The sequence below is a fragment of the Chroicocephalus ridibundus genome, chromosome 10 (genome assembly GCF_963924245.1).
Source record: "Chroicocephalus ridibundus chromosome 10, bChrRid1.1, whole genome shotgun sequence".
Classification (NCBI taxonomy): Eukaryota; Metazoa; Chordata; class Aves; order Charadriiformes; family Laridae; genus Chroicocephalus; species Chroicocephalus ridibundus.
The window spans coordinates 12386580-12410056 of NC_086293.1; the positions used below are offsets into that span (position 1 = coordinate 12386580).

The 23477-nt window shown below is 40.6% G+C and overlaps 1 protein-coding gene across 9 annotated transcripts in view; it reads right to left on the minus strand.

Annotated features, from left to right (window-relative positions):
• CHL1 (cell adhesion molecule L1 like) overlaps positions 1 to 23477 on the minus strand; it is a 143228-nt gene that overhangs the window by 107781 nt on the left and 11970 nt on the right. For 6 of the 9 annotated variants that reach the window (XM_063347662.1, XM_063347665.1, XM_063347671.1 and 3 more), the window contains exon 2: positions 2576 to 2656. The exons of the other annotated variants lie outside the window; for them this stretch is intronic. The gene's annotated coding sequence lies outside the window, so the exon portion shown is untranslated. The remainder of the gene's footprint in view (positions 1 to 2575; positions 2657 to 23477) is intronic. 9 annotated transcript variants of the gene reach the window in all.

Consider the following 23477-nt stretch of genomic DNA (forward strand, 5'->3'; position numbering starts at 1 on the left):
AAGAGGATTTTGGAGCGTGGAAAAATCCCGAATCCATCAGTTAAGGTCATTAGCTCATGTGACACACCTCACTGAAGTCAATTTTCAAGGATAAGCGTGTGACAATCTGACTGGAGGAATTCTCCTTTAATGCATTATTAATTCATTTATTATTACAGTTATTATAATCTTTATGCAGGGCGCTGAAGCTCAATTTGTTCTATATCAGCTAATGTTTTTAATGAGCCCTTTCTTCTCCTCAGGATGGGAGCTTTCTTAACCAGTTATTTGGCTTTTAAGCAAGTAGAAAATGACATGACGGTGTATCCTCCTTATAAATACAACTTCACATATCATGCCCTGAATTTTAAATTAAAAACAAATGAGTACTAACTTTCACATTGCCAAATATCTTTTAAGAGGTAATAGACTCATGAACTCTAAATATAGGAACTTCATCACACAGTTAAACGCAATGAAATCTCAATTAGAATTCCCCTCTCTGACAAAGAGGAGAAATACTTTGAAATAAAAAGATCGTGAGTAAATGCAGTTAGTCGTGGGGGAGACATCAGAGCATAGATTAAATTAAGTCTAAAGCCCCATCTGAATGGCCTCGGGTTCAATCTCTGGTCACACAGGGCAAAGAGGTCACAAGGAGACGTGTAGACGTGGTGCTGAGGGACACAGTTAGTGGTGGACTTGGCAGTGTCAGGTTAATGCTTGAACTCAATGATCTTAAGGGTCTTTTCCAACCTAAATTATTCTATGATTCTATACAGAAATCTGCTCAAGTCCACACTCGGAATGTTATGCCTGCACTTCCAGTAGTTCTCCCTTGAACTAGAATAGCTCAGCCCATGGGATACTCTCGCAGAGAATACAGGAGAAGGTTTCTGCAGGGAGGGTAAAAGAAAAAATGAAAAAAAAAAAAAAAAAAAAGGCAGGCAAAAATTAAAAAGTGACAGGCCAAAAGACAAAATACTGAACAGACAAAAAAAGAAAAAACATAATTAAAAAAAAAGGCAAAAGAAAAAAAAAATTATGCATTTTTTGGGGCTGTGTAAGAAGAAACAAGACAGAGTGTCCCACAAGAAAAGCAGAGTAAAGCTTTATTCTCATTGCTCATGCATACCTATAGCCAGCCTTCACATGGTGACCTTTCCAGATGGCTGGTCTTGAAAGAGGGAAAGTTTATAAGACAACTTACAAACTGACAAGAAAGCGAGACTTTCAGTTCTGAACTGCTCCTAAAGAGAGATGAGTCAAAATAGAACCAGATTTTATGGAGATCTAGATTCACACAGAATCTGAATCCCACTGCCTGATTAGTCAGGGTTTATCAGAAATTAGTAAATTATTTTCTACTTGAAAAAATCACTAGCTGTAAGGAAAAATAAATTTATCAACGGGTATAATAAAAGAATAAAAATATTTTACAAAAAAGTTTGTTAAAGCAACATTCAGACAGATTATATTTTACCAATAACTTTGTCATTGTGAATTTTACAGACCACAAAAATACGCAAAATGAAACTCAGCCGGCCAGTAAGCAGAATACAGAAAATCCCAATAAATGCTACCCCAAAAGAAAGTTACAGTGTAAATAATTCCCATTATACACAAAGCTTTAGCTTTAGAGCTCCCATTAATAAAAGTTAACGAGAAATGCATATTTAAACTCCATGTATTGGTAGCACAGAATCCCCTTTCATCAGCCACAAACAAGAAACAGAAAACAAAATTATAGTGGTTGATTTTTGTGTGGTGTTTTTCTTTTTTTTTTTTTATGAATAGGATTTAAATAAAAAAAAAGAAGGAAAAAAAGATAAGAAATCCCTTGCCAGTGTGATTATTTCCTCCGAGCACATCTCACCACAGGAAGGGTCCATGGGCACTGAAATCCCCTGGTAACAAGCAATCCTAGAGAAACCCAAGACATAAATAACTCCGTGCTCCAAGACCATTTTTCACCGATGAACAGTGGTTGGCAACGCCACCACTAAGGCCCTGCTCTTCCGCTATTTCTCTTGGACGTGCCCCAGGGGTACTTTAAAGAAAGGCAAGGTCCATCCGCCACTCTGCACCCAGGCCCTCCACCAGAGTTTGGGGTAACTCTCTGCTGATGGCCACCACCACCAGCTGCTGGAAAGCAGAATGGAAGATCTCCTTTGAAACAATCAGAATAGAGTAATTACCTTTTCCTACAGGTTGAAGGACGAAATAGATTTGAGGGGTTTTTTAAAATGTAAAATCGCAAGCTCCTTACCAATAAGATGCTACACCCGGATAAAACCAAGCTTAGGGCTCAGCCACACATAATGACAAATTACTGTTTGCTTAACGTGTAAAAAGAGAAGACAAACAAGTTCCATCTGACATTAGAGAGCTTTCAGCCTTTGAAAGCGTGCTCACATCCTCCAAGTAATTAAAATCACATGGAATTATTCCAGAACACATACATGCACAAAGAAATAGACACACACATGTTTATACTTTTATAGAAAAAATGTTATGATTCCGAAACAAAGATAAATAAAATTTACATCCAAATGACGAAGACTTAATTTTTAAAAAAATAAGAATAATTTCTAACCAGCACATGCAGCTGCTTCTTCATCAATGCATGGTCAATTTGCAGTTTTACATCTGAACCGTTCTCCCCAGTTTACTGCATCTAGAGAGAAAGACAAATTTGTGATTTGAGTAATGGTATGTCATACATTGAATTTATCTAAAAATAGCATCTATATCAGTACAATTCCTTTGTTTACTTTTTTTTTTCTTCCCCTCTGTGTCACCGAGTTCACGTCTGATCTCATTCTCTCTGCCCTCCATTTGACTGGAAAAGAACAGGTTTGGGTTTTTTTTTTCCATATTTGAATAACAGAAGCAACATACCCCATGGAATAGAAAAATGGGCTGAAGTGAGAAGACCTGATTCTTATTCTAAATCTGGTTTGTGACCTTGGAACGAGTCACTTCTCTGCACCTCTGTTTCCCCTCTCTCTTTTTGCCTTTCTTGCCTACTTAGATTACAAGCTTTCTAAAGCCTGTGAAGTGTTTATATAGCACCAACCAGATAAGATTCAGCTTTCAATGGAATCACTAGATAACACAAAACCAGAAGCAATTAATCTTATTATTCACTTACATTATTGCCCGCCTATAGTCCACTAGTGTGAAAAAAGATTTCAAAGTTATTTTCAATATTTACTTTCATTTAAAATAAAAGAAATTTTAAAAAGCCCATGAAAGAAAAGTGTGTTCAACAGGAAATAAATTCCTTAATTTTTTTTGGTGGTTCAATACCATTCCCCCTACTTCAAACACATTGACAAAGAGCTGCATTTCTGTATCCATCTCTGGGATACGTGGACACGGTACAGCTCCGCTACTGAACCAGTGCCACAATATTCCCTCCTGGCTGAGCCCTGGTACACCAGGGGCTGTAATCCCTGTTCAGCATCCTGCTCCCTTCCCATCGGATGCTCCGCTACATCCTGGGAGCAGCAAAGGCAATGGGAAGGCTTCGGAGCTTTGAGACCACTTTTCTTGCTCTCCCAAAAGAGAGTGCACACACACACACACAGAGTGTAAATCCCGGGCCATATTCCCATGCCACCAAGGAGCAAAAGAAGCACACAAGCACCATTTTCTCCTTTTTTTTTTTTTTTTCTTTTTTGCTTTTTCTCCTTTGTGGGTCACCTTTAAAAGTTATTTTCTTTCCAGACTCTCTGTACGAATGACACGATATTCAGTGAGATGTCTTAAGGGAAAAGAAGCGATAAAGAGAAATTCAGCTAACCTATTTTCTTTCTTGTCACTATTTGATAATCTCTTTATCTGGTCTCATTTCACCAGTTGCAGACAGACTTATTTCCCCACGGACAGTCCCAATCCTTCTTCCAAAGTGCACACGTGCACAGCACCTCCTTTCCCATAGCTTTTTAAAATCATATTGTAATGTCTCTTGGCTATTTTGGTGCATATATAGCCAAATCTAGCACACATAGATGTCCGTATGCTTACTGCCATACGCATCTCTAGTCTTTCACATAGTTTCTGTGGTTATGGACACAGAGAGGACATTTACACAAACCTCCCCGTCAAAAGCTGCATGCAATTTCACTGAAACACAATTCACAAGCGCATAACTTTTAAAGTTCAACCCCTTTGTCAATAAATTATTCTTTCTGATGTGAACAGAGAACATTTTCTAAAGCTCTGCAGTGATTTAGGAACCTCAATTCTACTTTCAGCTGCACCTTAATCCTTCTTGACTTCTATTCAAGGCTTTAGCTCAGAAATGTTTACTCTCCTGCTGGCACTACACTCAGCCTTTTATAGCGTCTTTACCTTCACAAAGTAACGTAACTGCGATTTGTAATGCCAAATGCAAATTGCCTGGTCTACAGCTTGTGCCAGCTGGGCAGAACCCAACAAAGCTGTGGCAGCCTGGTCCAAGGATTGCAAGACACGTCTCGGCTAGAAAACACAGCAAACCCAAACCCAGTCCCACGCACATCCACCAGGGCTTGCAAAGCAGAGCAGAAAATCCCTATGCCGTGAAACAGTGTAAAATAGAGGCTATTTTCAGGACTTCAGTTTATCTCAGGACTGGATTTAAAGAGTTCAAGGCCAGAGATGCTGCTATTACATCAGGTCCAGACTTCTTGCCATTACATTTCCCCCCGCTATCTCTATATTAAGCCAATTCACTTGTAATTGATTAAAACATCTACTCCAAATAAAAAAAAAAAAAGAAATCCACTTTTTATTTAGAGACATGGAAAAAAACGAAAGAGGAATTTCAACATTATTTTAATCAGAGATTTTGAGGGAGGAGGGAATTACAATTTTTATGTCCCCCTCCCCCTACTTTTTAATCTAACTCAAAAAAAATCACAGCAGAGAATAGCAACTCAAATGCTTTATAGCTGAATTCTTTTTAATCAGCTGTCTCCTATCTTTACCGGCTGTTTGTCTGCTTCTCCCATTTATGTTGTGTATCTTGGACTTATCGATCTAGTAAGCTTTAAATTACAGCTATCCATGGGGAAAAAAAAAAAAAAAAGAAAAAAAAGAAAAGCAGCAGAGGCAAACCACAACAGGAAAGAACAGACCTGATAAAGGATTTCTGAAGGGCTACTCACTTTTGCTGAAAGAAAATCTTAATGGAATTTCCTGGAGAGAAAGTCAGTGGGACTGAAGTTATCAGTGTAATGCACAGACAGAGGAAGGGTAAATAGAGCTCACAGATTGAAGGAAAGGATTTATATCAAAAATGGTTCCAGTGAGAAGTATGTGAAAACTTGGAAAAAAAGCCCCACAAGGTGCAGTATTAGTAACCTAGTCTGTATCACCCAGTGTTTTTATAGGGTTTATTAGAACCAGACAATTTATAGCAGTTCTTTTTCTTTCAGGCACAGTATAAACAGACAGGAAGAATTCATCACTCCCCAAAAACACTAGAAGTGTTTAACATTAAAAGGGCAGAGTAGGAGCAGAGCTGATTTCAGGGCTCAAGTGCAGCTTCAGCTCAAAGACTGCTAAGGGGAATCACTTCTGGTTTTCACCAGTGAGCCATCAGTACTGTCCCGCTGAAGGAACTAGGCTGTCCATAGACCTCCACAATCATCTTCCACCTCAAATCCAGTATTCCATGTGCTGATATTGCAATTCCATGGGGAAGGTGATCTAAGCTCCTGGTGATGTGCATCACCTGGAGGTTATTCATCATTTTGCCCAAGTCTCTTCTGTAACGTGTAGGAAGAATTAGGAGTGGGTGGTCCGTGTCCCATCTGGGGTGATGCTGTTGGTAGGAAAGCATCGTCATTCCTCCTGTGTAACACCTAGACAACACGCACAGATGGCTCTTGCTTCCTTTGTGCAGATAAACAGCTCTCTGTCTCAATCACGGAACTTAAGTTTAAAAATCAACCATGAGGCCAAGAAGCTGATGTGTGGCACTCCGGGCTACGCGCTGTTATTACCACTGTGCACAGACGTATCCATGTGGCCATTTCTAGGCTGCAGAAAATTTGCGCCTGCAAAAAAGCTCTAGAAAGATTGCTTCTAGTGCTACACTGGAAAAGAATTACTGAAACAATGTATGTCTTAAAAAACCCGTTTCCCAGCCTATGTTGAAAACGTAACCTGCTGTTTGGCTTTTCATGCCTTGTGTACTACAAGGGAAAAATCTGCAACCTTACAAACTGGGATTTATGACGACAGTTCTAGAGACCTCGTGGCCTGAATCAAAGTGGTTAAGTGCCCTGCTCTTGTAAATCTGTTGGGATTTTCAAAGATGAGAAATAAAAAGACAATCTTCTTCCTCCGTGGGTACAGGCAAAGCGTCTGCGTGTCTGGATTCCCAGTGCTGCTTCTGCTTCGCAATGGCATTTTGTTGTTATGATGTTCTGCAAGTACAGCCACTTTAGTCCTTCAATTTTCCAAAAGGTTAGAGGGAGCTGACAGATTTCTAAGCGAGGGAATGCAGTTCACACTTTAATTCACTCAGCTGGCCGTTCATTGAATTTGACACTGTATTTCAGCCGAGTTGTGCATGGTGCAGAGAAGGGGAAAAGCAGCAGGGAACAAAGATGGCTTTAAGGCATCTCTGATCCCTGTGCCGAGCTACTCCGGGGCTGCTTGGTCTCTGAGCAGGACCAGAAGCAAATGCTGCAGCCAGGATTATGCTGGCATCGCCTGCTGCCTCTGGCCATGCCACAGATGGCAGGAGCAGCTTCCCGGGCCCCTCCATCCACTGACTGCAGAGCAGGAACAGACTGGAGAAGGGACGAGTGGTCCCTGCTGCAATGTGACCTTCACATTTCATCCATCCATTTCTCTCTAAAAAATACATGCATCTATGAAGTACAAGCCTCCGAGTCAGGGTCGGATAATGTTTTGAAAACAAGAAACTAAATATTTAAATATTAGAATCATAGAATCATCTAGGTTGGAAGGGACCTTTAAGATCGAGTCCAACCATCAACCCAACACTGCCAAAACTACCACTAACCCATGTCCCTCAGCACCACGTCTGCCCAGCTTTTAAATACCTCCAGGGGTGGCAATTCAACTACTTCCCTGGGCAGCCTGTTCCAATGCTTGACAACCCTTGCGGTGAAGAAATTTTTCCTAATATCCAATCTAAACCTACCCTGGAGCAACTTGAGGCCATTTCCTCCTATCCTAGAGGAATCATTACTTGAATCATGCCTGCTGCACAGCCCCACAATGCCGATAAAAATAATTCCTGGGTTTGGCCTGCAGGACTTGACAAAGCAGAATGGTATCAAAAGGGGAGGGCTGGCCAGGATGAAGCTCTAATGCTGCTTTGGCTGCACTCTGTCGGTGCTGGGCTCCGCACATCAGACCTGCTGAGAGCTGACTCTGTCTCGCGGTGCACACACCCACTGCAGAGCACATCGTGTGACGCCGGGGCAGCAAAGGGATGAAAGGACCCAAATCCCAGCATCCCAGGCCTGAGCAGCGTTCCCATCAGCTCCAGCACCACCACGAATGAGGAATAAGCTTCACTTGTGCATATCAGAATCCTAGACTCACAGAACGTGTTGGGTTGGAAGGGACCTTTAAAGGTCATCTAGTCCAACCCCCCTGCAGTGAGCAGCGACATCTTTAACTAGATCAGGTTGCTCAGAGCCTCATCAAGCCTGGCCTTGAACGTCTCCAGGGATGGGGCCTCCATCACCTCTGTGGGCAACCTGTGCCAGTGTCTCACCACCCTCATTGTAAAGAGCTTCTTCCTAATGTCTCGTCTAAACCTACCCTGCTCTAGTTTAAAACCATTGCCCCTCGTCCTATTGCTACAATAGCAGGAGGTTTTTCAAGGAGGAAGTTTTGCCAAAGAATAAAAAGATGCATTAACCAGCTTGGAAAATAGCACAGGATGGAACGGGTAAACTGCAGTCATAGCAAGAGGTTGCCGTCCTTACAGCTTATGGATCCCACGTAAGTGCAAGTGTGCTGCAGGGAGTATTTGCAATGACATCTTCAGACTAATCCCAAGTACGTAAAATTAATATGGGTTGAGAAAAAGAGAGCAAGAGAGAAAAGGAGCTCTTAATTATTACAGAAACATTTTTAGATCTAATTTTACCCACGTGCATTATGAATACAACCCAACAAAGCTGCAGTGCTACCGAGGAAAGCGAGTACAGCAGTTTTTCTACTTCTTAAATAATACGAGTATCTTCTTTTTAGCAACAGTAGGAAAGTACTGATTTTACAGGAATAAAATTAAGATGTACATTTTAGTAGACATGCTTTGCCAACATTTCAGTTTTCCCACCAGGAAAAAAAGTGAATATTGTGTTTTGGGTCAGTCTCATATTTAGAATAAGGTGGGTCATAATTACTGCAAGCACAATGTTGCAAGGTGCTCAAATATCTGTTTATTTATTACTGAAAGGACTACCAGAATATGAAGAGAGCCTTGAAGTACTAGTCATAGCTATCTAAGACCATCACACGATGTTAGCCAACAACTTCTGTGATTTACTGGACCAATGAAAGAAAGCAGCCATGATCAAGCATATTGGGCCAGATTCTGGTCCATGATTACTCAGGCATAAGAAATGTTATAGTGCTTTGATGGTACATAATTCAGGTCTGTAGTGAACTTAGCAATATGGATGTGTGGCATTAAAAGCTATTAGAATGGTTACCAGAAGAAAATCACCTCGGCTTTAACATACATACAGAGGCTAACGCATACACATGCACACACTCTCTGTCACGCGGGCTTGTCACTAACCGGGCACATCACAGATATTTTTCCCTAAAGAAAATGTCAGGGTCTGTGCAAAAGCACTCAGGTCTCACGTACGGCACTGCCGCGCGATCACGGTAGGTAAACGTTCAGTGTTAAACCCCGTACCACGATACGCATGCAGGCATTGGGTTTAAATTTACAGTGAGCACCAGGTGTTATTGTCCCCTTAGGAAAACTGTGACTGGTAGGAATCACCTCTGTCAATGTTTCCCTCTTGGGTCAATAAATCCTGATAGTCAATAAAAGTCAGCGAGCAAAACCGACACCATCACAGGAGCCCACGCATACCTTGGGGTAAAATTTGGCACACTTAGTACCTGCTTATTAGTTAAAATGATTTTGCATTTAAAGTCCCCAAGGTATAGAGCGCACTTTAACTTGATTTTAATAACCTTCTAACACACAACACAACTTTGCTTTACAACGTCTCCAACACGGAGTATGTGCAAACTGAACGGCACGTGGGCTGAGAAAAGGATTTCTCCTGAGCTAGTAAGGCCGCATCGTGAACATCTACATGCTGGCTGAAGAATTTCCACCATTTTTTGAGACCCGTGCATTCCTACTGGGGTTTCAGGAAAGAATACAGCCATAAAAATTATTTCTGTGTTTTCCAGATACAAATTAGATTTCAACTATTCATACCCACGTGCCAAAACACACAGTCATTCTCAGATAATCCAGAGCAAATCTTCAACCAGGATAAATCAGCGTAGTTTTGTTGAAGCTATTTTTATTTACACCACCTAACAAACTATTTTCCTAATGTTTCCTGGTTAAAAATTTTAGTTGAGCAGTATGCAAATTTAACTGAGGATGGTTTTTTTTCCACTCTACAACACAGAAGTCAATCATATGCAAGCTGCCATGATAGATGAACTCACAAAGTTCAGAAGGACCTAACCCATGAGACTAGGTGTAGAAAGCTTTTTGAAAATATTTTTAAAATTGTCTATTTTGCTGCTGCCCTGTTCACAACAGATTATAATTTTAATGAAGGAATACTCTTTTCCTGATATAAAGATTGTTCATTGTTAATCTGTAATTTTCAGGATTTTTTTCCCTGGAAATGTCTTTTAAATACACTTGAAAAAAATGCCCAGCACTGAAATTGGAAACTTAACCTTATAAAAATGCAATTCTATGTTCAGATTGCTAACGATCATACAAACTAATCAGTAATTTATTTGGCATCTAAAATGATAAGTGAAACCACAAAACAAGCAAACTTAGAATATTTCTAAACCCAACCGGCAAATGATTTACAGACTAAAAATTTCTCTACAGATTGACTTCTAAAAGTTAATGACTTTCAAGCAGAAGCAAAAATAAAGTCAATAGACTGAAGTTGTTCATTGTAACTCATTAGTTCAGTTCTAATCTTGATTTGGTCATCAACTCTCCACTTACTTGTAAGATGGTCAAGCCGTGCAAACAAAGTGTATTTGTCCACATAACAATATCGAACGCTTATATAGCACTTTTCATCATCAAATCTCAAAGCATTCTGCAAAGAAGGAAAGCTTTGTTATGCCCAATTCAGATAGGAAAATTGCAGCAGTAAGATAATTGCAGAGCCAGAAATAACACTTCCGAGTCCCGGGCTAATGGCCTAACTCATAAGCAACAGCACAGGGCATTTCATTAACACAGAAGACGACTGAGGTCAAGATGAGTGATTTCAGTATCCCAACTTTTGAACTGCTGAAAGCGCAAAGCGAAAAGTGCAACTGAAAAAATACATCAATTCAGTAAGTGCTTTACATTGGCACTTAAGACTTGAAGCATGCTATTAACTCCTTCCGTCCACAGATACGCATGAAGACTTTATACCAACCAATCCCCCATTGAGAAATGCTATTAAGCATATGCTTAAGTTATTACGATGCCCCAAATCTTCTGAGTCCAAAAGAGTTTCAAGAGGGGCTTTTGTCTATCGGAAAAAATACATTTCTGCTAGAAAAAACACTGTATAGGATGAAAAAGTGTTAAAATGCATGCTCAGAAAACAGGATTTTCCTCGCAAGACACTAATGAGTCAGATTTATTTCTCAAGACTTCTATGCATGGAGCTTTGCTGCTGAACAGGTCAGAGGTTCGCTGAAAGCTAATGCTTATGGGTAAGAATCAGAGAGGCCAACAAGGAGGACACTGCTGCGGGTGTTTATTGCTTCACAATCAAAGGCCCTGGTCATCCTGGAGGACTTTAAGCACCCTGATGGGCAACTGGTGGTGCACAAGCAACCAAGCTTTCATGAGCGCATCAAAGACAACGATTCTGAACGTCAGGAGAGCAGTTTGGCTTGCTTGGGGAACTAGCAGGTGTAATGTCATGGATGACTCTCCTGGGGTGCAGAAAGGCACAGGGGAGTTCCTTGATCTTCAAGGAAAACCTCTTCAAAGCATGAGAGCAACCCACCCTGACGGAGTGGGAAGTGCAGCAGACGTGGCAGAAGGCTGACTTGGCTGAACGTGGAATCCCTGACTGAGCTCAAACACAAAAAGAAAGTGAACAGAAGGTGGAAGTGGTGATGGGCTACCCAGGAGGACTACAGAAACCTTGCCCACACTGCAGGGGCAAGGAAAGCCAAAGCCCAGGTGGAGCTGAAACTGGCAAGGGATGGTATGGCCAATAAGAATCGTTCACCCATAGCTACATCTGCAGCAAAAGACCATGGAAAATGTAGGTCACTCCTGAGTATGTTAACAGAAATACTGACAAATGGTACAGAGGAAATATTGTGGAAATTGGGGGATCCTTTTGAGGACTGAAAAAGGAAACTGTCATGGCCATCCTCAAGAAGGGCAAGAAGGAACACCACACATAAATGTCCAACTGCCTGGTGACCCTCACCTCAGTCCTAAAAATGATAACAGAAGAAATCTTCCTGACAGCAATATTTTTAACCACTTAATATCTTTGTTAACAACTTCAACAATGAGAGGGAATACACTCGCAGCAAGTTTCCAGATGACACCAGAGCTGGGGAGCAGCTGACATGCTGGAGAGTGGGACCGCCATTCAGCGGTGCCTCAACAGGCTGGAGAAGTGGGCCAACAGAAGGCTTACAACATTCAGGCAAAGCAGACATGAAGCTCTGCAAACGGAAACCCACGGTGCAGAAAACAGCGCTGGGGAAGACAGCCTGGGGGTCAAACAGGAGTCGGCAGCGACAGTGATGAACACCAACCACACGCTGGGCTGCATTTGTAGGAGCACAGACAGCAGGTCAAGGAAAGCAATTATCACTCTCTATTCAGCACTTGTGAGACTGCATCTGGAACAGAGTGTCCAGTTCTGGTTTCCCTGTTACAAAAAAGACACTGACAAACTGGCAAAAATTCAGCAGAGAAGACCAAGATGATGAGGGAGCTGCAGCACATAACTTATGAGGAGAGGCTGGGGGAACTCTGTTTGTCTAGCCTGGAGAAAAGATGCCTAATTACCGTTTTCAACCGGACAAAGCCCTGAGCAACCTGATCTAATGTCAAAGTCAGTCCTACTTTCAGCAGGAGGTTGAACCTCCAAAGGTCCCTTCCAACTTAAATTATTCTACAATTTTAATGGTTTGTTCATCACTTGTATTTATCATAGGGCATTCACTTTTAAAGTATCATTTGGAAATAATTATTCTGACTTTGTGCAATGTTTTCAAATGCAATAAAAAATTCCATACATATTTGAGAAGCATCCAACTGCAGGTGAAGAATATCATGGCCTAAAAGCCAGTCAGCTGGAGCCAATTAAAGCACGATCAACCTCCCATGACACCAAAATGCCTAATTGAACTTCTACCCTCTGTGCAAGATGGAGATTTTTGCCTTCTCCACAGAAGCCCAAAATGAGGGGTTCATTGCTCTGTGTCTCTGTAAATGAAGATCATTATCAAAACATAACGATCCACGCAGGAGATGCCTGCATTGATTAAAATAATGGTATTCCATCCTCTAAGAAGAAAGAATACTTCCCTTGCAAAAAGACGACCTCAGATGTTTAGTCAGACACCCATTTTTACCCTCCTGGCAAATGGAGAACATAAGCAGGAGCAAGTGACACACATGCATATTTAGAATTAAACTTCAAAAGCAAGTGGTTCATTAGCGTAACGTAAGAAAAACTAAGACATGTTTGAATGAACAGCTATGGTCTAATAAAACCTGAGGTTGGTTTTACAAAAGAAGAGGAAAAACTAAAGTGTACGTCGGCTGAAATACATAAACTTACAATGAAAAATCAATTGGTATTTATAGTTACTGAATAATGCACTCATTACTATTCATTCTCATTACTGTTCATTTTGCAACCATCACAAAAAATATGGTGACTGACTGACAGCTTTTAAAATATTTTTATGCCTGAAGAACCAAAATAGCTGAAAGAGATCTGCAATTTTGAATTCAAAAAAAGGGTACAAACTGCCAATAGTATAGTGATCTAATCTTCTCTTAATTCTTTTTTTGTTTGTTTGTTTTTTTAAGTTCAAATCTCCCCAATATTTTGAGTTAATTTGAGTAATCCTTTTGTTTTTTCTTCTTTTTTTTTTGGGGGGGGGGGGGTATTGGGAGGGTGGAATCATAGTTCAGTTCTGTTTGGCTTTACTAAGCTGTGAAAAGCTCTGGATATCAGAAAGAGTACAAGCAACATTTTCCCTAATTAGTCCATAAAAATGCTAATTTTTCTAATGAATCAGATTGAAATATCACAGGAGTAGGTAATAGCGCAAATACAGAGTTTGCTTATGGGGTAGGCTTTCAGATTCATTTTGCTAATCACTACCACAGCACTGGGCAACTTACAAAGCCAATACTATAATGAGGTTAGAGAGGCAAAACATGCTCATCTTAATTTTTGTGCAAAATAAAGACAGTTCCGTGCATATGCATTCCCAGCCACCCCGCATTCATTTCTACATGTGAAGAAAACCAGACCCACAGTGTTTACAGCCCAGCTCCCCAGCTGCGGCGAGCCCTTCCATCCCCGTTACAAGCAGAGGTCCCCTGCCTGTTTACTCAAGCTGAGGATGTGACCATAAATCTTTATTCTGCCCAATTTCACTGTTAATATAATCCATTTCTGAAACCGATAAAATAATACCTTCTTTTTTCATGGACCAGTAGCTAATAATGTCACCAGTTTGAATTGTACAAGTGAGAGACTGAAATCATTGTCTGTCTGCCCCACAGCATCTTTCTCAATTTTTTTTTTCCCTGCACTTACACTTTTGCTCCTGCCTTCTGTGCTGGCACATACTAAGGCACTTGTATCCAAGCCGCAGATCTAGGAAGGAGTGGTCTTTTTTCAAGTCAAAAAATCTAGTAGAATCAATGAGCTCTTAGAGGAAATCTCCCAGGGCTTGACCTTCAGGGCGGCCTTTTACTCTCTAAACCCCGTGTAAAACACTGATTCTGCCAGTCAATCCTTAGTAAAAGATTTAAAGAAAGGGACTGTTGCCTATTGGTGGCACCAGGAATCTAAGCAGGAATTAAGCAGCTTGAAAAAAGCCTTTAAATTCAACTTATCATTCTCCTGGAGCTCTCCGTATATTCTTTATGGCCCTGTGTTCCCTCACCCCTTTGATCATTTTATATTGAAGTAGTCTCTTGTTTAATAGGTAGCTAAGATGACTGCACGATAACATCAAAACAGAAGGGAACATAAAGAACATGAAAGAATATGAAGTCAATAGCTTCGCCAATCACAATACATAAACAGGCCTAGTTAAAAGCCACGGCACCACAGTGCCGTCTTTATGCTTTCACAAAGCCGCATGCAGCATTAAGACCAACTACAAACTGAAATTAATGATTAAAACTACATTGGGCTTGTTTTCTTCTGCTTTAATTGTTGTGCGCTTTCCTCAAAGGGTATAGACCTACGAATCCAGCACCCACCTTTGTGCTTCATCCCAGAAGCCCACCGCACCAGCTGGTCTCTCTGTTAGAAATCAGGGTTTCCTCAAGCATCCTCAACTGCAAAAATCCATAAAACATGGTCCTTCACCCTTGTACCATCATCCTCACAAGAGAGGTCCAACCATGCTCTAACCAGTTCCAGAGGTATTTTTGATGAGAAGCAAAAAGGGAGAAGAGATTTCATTGAAATCTCTCTTGGGCTCTTTTAAGAACATTAATCCCAGTTCAAGGGGGAAAAAAAAAAAAAAAAAAAAAAAAAAAAAAGAAAAAAGGCCTGGTAACACAAGACTCTCTTCTTGATCCCCAACATCTTCCTGTTTTAGTGTTTACACAAAACTACGTGGTATATGTCGGAGGCCAGCCAGACAGAAACGTTGATGTCTACCATCTAGAACTTATCTCACTCCTGGTTTTCATACCATATTTCTTGGCTGCCTACACTCATGCTAATCTGCTAAAAATCACTTTACCCTCTTGGAAGGCAACATATCACTTGTCCTCAGTTCTATTATTCATCAGACAACCACGATGGCAGCTCCGTGACTGACTGCTAATTATCCTTTCCCACTGGATGTCAGAGACAGTTGCATTTTCAGCAGCAATTTATTCTTCTTCCCATGGAGTCATGAGGTGGAAGCTGAGACCTATTGAAGTCAGTGACAAAAGCCCTATTGACTTCAATTGTGCCGGGAATTCATCTTTTAATGGAAAGAGACCTGCTTAAGTGTTATTTAGTATATGATGTCAACACTTTGGATAACAACTGACATGAGAACAACATGCATATTACCAACAGGGACGGGATGGGACGCAGTACTCAAAGGCTCTGCACGCCGTCAAACCCCTGTCACGGGACCAGACAGGGTGGTGGCACATTCACATTTCACGTACCTCCCAACAGAGAACAGTCGTACGTCTGGTCAAGCTCAGCGCACTCAAAGTGGTCTCTAATCCCTGGGAACAGCTGTCCTTCGCCAGCGTGATGGAGACCTCTCATTTGCTTGGTGGGCTGGATCCATACTGCAGCCTGTAGGCTGGTTTTTTCATATCTAGTGTCTACCAGGGAGATACAATCCCTGTCTACAAAGGCAGTTTGGAATAGCTATGGCATTACAAAGTCACTGCACCTTAGCTTCTTTAATAGAGGCAAGAGCTAAAAAGGCAATGAATGAGAACGCAAAGGAATCTCACCTTTCACCGATTTCCTTCCTGTTTCCGCCTCCTAGACATGCTGGCAAGAAGGATGGCAGCATTGTCCAAAATGCTCACTCCTTACAGGAAAAGTCATGGTTTTCATTTGGAGAACATTTCAAGTAAATGAAAAATGAAAGATAAAAATCCAAGTGTTCACAAGCACATACCTTCGGAATTACAACATACTTTGATGATAGTTTTGCTGGTTTGGGGTTTTTTCTTCCCCCCTCCGAATAATCTATTCTCACTTGCCCTGTCGCTGAGCTAGTGAGCTCACTGGCATTAATCAAAGCGTTTCACTTTCGCATCCTTTCACTCCCAGCTGGAGGACACCTTTTGCCTGAACTCCCAGCTGGAATGATGGGGACCTGCTCCTCTTCCTCACCACTCCTCAGCCCTCCCTCCCTCCTCCACCCAGCTCTTCATCCTATAGAGACAGGAAATGTTTCAATAGCCCATCACCACACCCAGACAGCGGGTACCCAAGCATCCACAAACACAGACATTTGGGACGTGACTATTCTCTTATTTCTGCACAGTCTCCTCAGGCTACATCTCTTCTGGCTGTCTCTGGGTTCCCATGTTTCTTCCAGCTGATATCCAGCCTATACTCACTCCCTGCCTCCTGTATTGCTTCCAGACTCTGTGCAGAAAACTCTTTCAGCTACTCGTATAACTCCTCCAGCTTACAGTAGCTGAGGAGTAGTCACCAATTCCTCCAGCCAACATATTGCTCGCAAGTGAATAGCCATAGTTTCAGCAGAGATGTTTGCATTTAGTGATGGTCTTCGCAGAGCAAAGCCGTTACTGGGGTTAAAAACCATCATCAGGCTGCAGGAACACAGCCGGGTCCAGGAGCACGGAATCAGCCGGAACCCATCATCTTTTCCCCACCTGCAGGAGCCTGAGCAGGTAGGGAAGGAGAGTTGTCTCCCGAGGGCGGCAGCAATGACCAGCCAAGCTGGAAGGTGATATTTAGCAGTTGGTCGAGGCCAGCAGGTGTTTCAGCAGCTGTCCTGCCCCAAACCGAGCTGAAGAATATCCTGCACAACTCCATCTTTCTCATGCGGCTAAACAACATCCTAAGACAAAACTCTTCTTTTTGCATGCGAATTATTTGAAAATAACTTGGCTTTTAAAAGGAAGCCTCCAAATACATTTAAAATCCTGTTCAAGCCAAATTCTCAACACAGCCTATGAAATTTTATTCAAATATATTTTTCTATGCTTCTGTATCACCTGACTGCAAGTTGCTGGTCCTTTGTTCTGTGCGAGGTTCATCTTCTCTCTGCTATTCCTGTACCAGACAAACCAGCAAGCTGACCTCCGAGGACAAGGGAAACCCACGCTCCTCATTCAGGACTGGTCTCTGGAGCATCTAAACCGCGGAAGCCTTATAAAATCTGAATTGGCTTTTCTGATCCATCCTTTCATTTGTGTTGTTTAAAAACACTTTATGCAAGAATTGCCTAAATGAACAGGAATTCTTCTATACGGAAGGACAAAAAGAAGAATGATAAAATAAAATAAATAAAAATAAATCATGATTCCTACGTAATATGTGCTACGGCAAAATGGTTTAAGTAAAGATGGATTGTAAAAACTACCTTACAATATGAAGCAGAATCCACGAGAGCAACACATCATATAAATAAATAACCAAAAATCAATGTGCACCGCACTGGTTGCTTGCAAAATTAGACAATTAATTCTGTGTAAACTAAACTATCAGGAAACCACACTGTGGGGATTCTGATAGCTGTTATTGCAGTACACTATATTAAGAAAAGAGCGCTTTAATGAGATCCCTGGAGAGTCTCCACGGACTTGGATCTTCCTCTTGAAAAGACCATTTTTACCCCATTTAACTGCCAGTATGTTGCATCTCCAATACACATATGAACAAAGAAAAAAAAAACAATCAAAAAACAAAAAACAGAACACCACCAAACCAAAAAAAGCTATTAACAGTTATCAGTACCAATAAACATTATGCTTTTCAGGATCAAAAAAGACATTATGCCATTTTCAATATATAAGATCCATCAGAAATAACATCTGTATATTAAAACCCACTGCACTTAAAACCACTTACAGCCAGAACAGCAGCAGCATAAAGAAAGCTTTTACACAGGGGGGTGTAAAAAACCATAATAATAATGATAATAATAAAAAAAAATAAAATCACATAGTGCTTACCAGAACAATCTGCAACCTGGCTTTTATTAATATTTTATTTCTTCTATAAGTAAAGACCTAGTTTAGAACTTGCCAAATACAATAAATGCCCCAGTTTAACATGTGATTTTTCAAATAAGTGCTGGAGAAAACCACCTTCAGCACCAAATTCAAAATGGCTGTATTTCAAACTGACTGCTTGTTGTAAAATAACAGCTGTAAACCAGCAAGGCAGAATGTTTTTGATCAGAAGCTTAGTAGCAGAGACAGAAGCTGCTCTTCTATTTGCAGATTCTCTGTAAAGACACGCATAAGCACATTTAAGTCTCAAATCGGAGGAATCAATATTCTCAGGTTTCGAAAAGCTTTTCCAGTGAAGCCTGTGGATTTTTCTCAGTGTATTATCTGTGTAACAGAAGTGGTTCTAAGCGATGCCTTAGATTACAGGGGCAAAAAACCTGAAAAGTTATTTTATTAATTGCACTTAACATGAAGTGCAAATAAATACATAAGCCAAAAAAGAAACCCTTATGAACCTTTAAGCCACCCTGTACATTTAGATGAATTACTGCAATTCTTCTCCAATATACGATTAGATCTCATGTAACTACCAACTCTCTACATCACTAGTATAACGGACTGGACATTACTAATATAATGGACCAGGCTGTGATACCAATGTTGATTTGCAATAGATTCATACTTCAGCAAGTTAGTAGGCCAAAGAATGAATGGGTTAGAGAGTGAATGCAAATACTCAGAACTTAAGGAGTTAACGAATGCGAAACAACATGCTAGTGTTTGTGGAATTATTATTGTGCTGCTGCCCTTTTACCTGGGACAGTTTATGTGACATCCTCTGCCGTCATGGAAGTGAGCTCCTCCCTGGACCATCTGAGACACACCAAAAGCAAAGTTGGAGGAAGCCAACCTGCAGGAGATCACCCATGGACGGCCACCACTGAAGTCAGCTCTCCACAGGGAAGCGGACTGTAGCATGTTTTAAGCACCCCTAATTGATTTCACAATGCTAGGAAACTGAAAAAGAGTTCAAATACAATGTTTAAGTCCTAGTATTTACATGGGCAAACATTTGTTTATCTGTCAGCTGTGTAATCTCAGGGCCTCTGTAGAGCCTGGGACAGCCTCTTAAGTAGCTTTCTCCAGTTTTGATTAGCCGACTCCATAGCCAGCCCTATAAATATTCTTAACATTTGCACCCAATGGACCAAGTATTTTGTTGAGCAGACTAATTGGTTCACAACCCCTGCTAAGTATCAGCCATATCATCCCTGACTGCCATAGGCTACTATCATCATTAGCCAAGTGACAATCTCCTAGAGAATTTTGGCTCTTTAATCTCCGTTCTCCCTGAGGACATCAGGCTTATTACGGGTTAAAGCTATCAGAGCTCATTCTCGCTCCTTTCCTACGCTGTATTCTCAGCACAGAAGGAAAAACGTAGAGAACACGGTGACACAAGAGAAGCTCATGTCCACATCTCCCTAAAGGGACTGTAAGATGCTACGGACCTTGGAGCTGACGCAGCCAAGGAAGAGGGAGAGATCCATACAGATCCATGCATACAGATTTCCACAGTTCCACCGATTTCTGTGTAAATTAAGAGATCCCAGCTGAAGTCACACATGGATGAAAGCGTCCTTGATCAGAGTAATTCCTTTTACTGACACCACGTTAACACTGAAACGCCACGGTCGGGATAGTCCTGGAGGCTGCAGAAACATCTTGTGCCCAAGCACACCTGCCCCAAGACCCAGCAGTTGGGGAATGAGCAAAACCAAAGAGGGAGAAGCAGAGAAAGAGATGAAACATGGGTCAAAAAGCTGGAACAAAAGGTGAAAAAGAGAATAAAGGTAGGAAGAATGAAAGAAAAACTCTGAGAAGACATAATATCCTCAGAAAGCCAGAACATACTCAAAGAGTACCAGCTTCAAACAATGGAAATCTGACCTTTGTTGTGGCTGTGCCACAAATCTGGAGATTTAGGCAAGAAATAGGGGGGTTTCTCTTTGCTTTGTTTCATTAGGAAGAAAAAGTTCTGCTCGTAAACGCAGGAAAAACTTCAAAATGTTGGAGTTCTGGAGTATTAAGGTCTCTTACTTCAGAAGACACACAGATCACAGGCACCAATGGCTCATGGGATGATATTTAGAATTATAGATGTTTGCTCCATTAATTTTCCTGAAATCATTTAAAAAAAAACCAAACAACAAAACACACCAAAAAACCCAGAACAATTACGAAGGAATTCCTCCCCTCATTTCACCTCTCCCCATTTAAAAGGGGAAAAGCAATCACCTTGGTGCAGACAAAAAGCCCTCATGGCCCTCCAGCAGTCTTTGGCAGGAAGCATCCTCCGGATTGCCTGCTTTCAGACCACATTCTTTGTCCTCTTAAAAATATCTTCTGCTCACTGATGCTAGAGATTCACCTGAGCATTTAAAACAAGTAGGGGAAATGAGATTTTCAACCACTAGTCACCATCCCAGCCTACCTGAAGGCAGCAGGGAAAAACCAGCTCTGCCCTGTTGGCTTTTATGAACTTTATGGAGGAAAAAGGTTATTAAAGGAACGAGGTCAAAGAAGCTTACTCATAGACACTGCCTCTTGTGTCCAAATCTGTAACAAGGCAATAAACTATGGATTTTGGGGCCAGAGCTCCACCACAGCAGCACCCTCCCACCAAAGCAAGTCATCGGCATGCACAACGCTTTTTTTACTTTGAGTCACACTGAGAAATCTCTGCAATTTGTAGCTTTGGAAAGCCTCCACATTCACATTTAATTTGAAATGATATCCTCCCTGTCAAAACATGCCTGGGGGCAAGTCACTTATGAAGAAAAAAAAAAAAATAAAAAAAAGAAAGAAAAAAAAAATCTGAATCCTCATGTCTGCTCTGAGTCATAACATCTGCCACAGTGAGTGTCTGCAGCCAAACACAGGAAGATGTTCTTCTACAGAGAGGAGCCCCCAGGTAAAAGCAACACCCCAAAATGGAAGGAATCTCTCCATAGCTGTGGTACAACCCAACTGTTAAATATTAGGAACCACTAAAGATTAGTATACAAGCTTTCCAGCACTTCTCATGTGCCTGCACAAGACAAAATCTCAATTATACTCACATGTATTTATAAATAGAGGGTATATGTGCACTCGTATGTGTATACTCATGCAAACACACACATTATAGGTTGTGTTTCAAGTTTCAAAATTCATGTCTCCAGAATAAATCTAAATATTTGATATGCTCCATATTGAGCCGCTTCACTTTTGTTTGTTTCCCTTTCAGTCACATCAGATCTTGCTGGTACTCAAATTATTTTCAGGGAAGATAAAGCAATATCAGATTCAAAAGCCCAAGGCAAAAGCTATTGCACAAAATGGTTTAGGAAAAAATAAAATAAAATATATATGCTCTCTCTATATATATATATATCCCAAGTGATCTTCTTTTTCCATAAACTGCCATGATGGTTAAATAATTTCATGCAAAAACATACATATATAGTAAGCAATTTAACTCCTTGTGTGTGGTGTGTGTATACATATGTATCTTATAGCGTATCATCTTAACACTTCATCCGCTCATACTACCATCTCTTAAAAAATGGCCAGGACACTCAGTTCAAAGGAAACTGTGAAAAACCTTGCAGGAGACAGTTACAGAATAATCTACCCAGGCAGACATTAATTTCCGATCCCTATATTTAGAAACAGCCTATGATCTAAAACATCAGACTTTCTCAGAGGCTCATAATAGATTTGTTTCATTTTATTTAACTGAAGTTAAACTCCCCAAATAGCCCCTGGCCTTCGGAAGGCTGAAAGAGAGCAGTGTTTCTATTGGCTTGTTTTCTTTCGGCAAAAAAAGAGAAAAATCACGTCAATAGAAAGCATCTGCTCAGCAGGCCAAGGTGGTCAAGAAGCAACTGAGATGGGAGGTTCTGTACAGAACACATTAGAAAGGACTAAAAATAAGTATGATGCAAGATTAGCAATTTCGATGTGTGGCTAATATATTCTTACCTTTGACACTAAGCATAACTGCATTCAAAGGGCATTCAAAAATTATAGAAAGGACTAAACAGGTCAAAAATAAGCAAAATATTAAAGGTCCCTTTAAGAAAAGAATGAAAAGAATTACCAGTATTTCATGTGCAGATGAAGTGTTTCAAGGAAGGAACATGACAGACACAAGTATTTAGGAAAACAGGTGAAACAAGGTCAAATAGTCACTTTAATGATTGCATTGGAATTAAGAGACAGCAAATTTAAAATGGGAGAAAAATCACAATAATTAACTTTGTGAACTCTCTGACACAAAAACGTTATTGATAAAAAGGGGCATAATGATTAGGAGAATTATTACATGTTTAAATTGCTAATAATAATACTTTCCCCAGCCAGGATAAGAATTTATCAGGGCTATTGATCTCATGTTTCAGGATGGAAGCCAAGCAGTAAGTGCATGGTAAGAAGGAGGGGAAGGGAAAAAAAAAAAATAATAAAAAAAAAAATCTTTCAGGAACATTTTGTTTCTGAATTGTGACAATGAGAGTTCAGGGGAGGATGGAGGAAGGTGTGGGGTTGCTTGTTTTAGTGGTTTGTTGTTTTGGTTTTTTTTTTTTTTTTTTTCGCAGGGTGTTGAGTCATCTAGTATTAGTTACTAGCAGAGATAGGATTCTAAGTTAATTGGATCTTTAATCGGATTGAATAGGGTAATTCCTACCTCTCTGCGTTCCTAATGGATGTCACAATGTCATGAGTTAAATGCTGAAGTGCTGCTCTGATACAAGAACAGCTTCTAGGGAATCCTTAGGCAAAAACAATTATTCGGCTGTCCACCGATAAAGAAAGTGATCATCAAGGTCAATATACTTCCAACAGCATTTTGGAATAATTACTGTCCAGTTAGTCAATTATTACAGGTGGTGCAGACATTCTTGCATGATTTTTTTTTTCCCCCCACAAGAAAACAGTTTATTACGATTTATCAGTCGTCCTAGTTCCAAGGAGAATATTACCATAATAAGCCCAGGTTCTAGCGCACTCTTGAGAACATCCGCACTCCAGCCCAGAAGTCAGAAAACTGCTATTCTGTACTGGCTACATAAAACGTTTATGGCCATACGAGGCAGAAATAATTGACCCATGCAGAGTTGCAGGTAATTGGGTGCTCTAATTGATCACAAAGAGTTTATGTTTCTGTTAAATAGTCCAAAGGAAACACATTGCCAATTTCCATTGAAAAGATCCTGAAATAACTGCACTCTGCAAATCTAAAACAATACAGGAAATGTTGCTAAACAAGGGCAATAGCTTTTTGACGAAGTTGTAAAAAAATAACATGTGAATTATTTCTCTCCACATAACAATTACAGTAGTATTC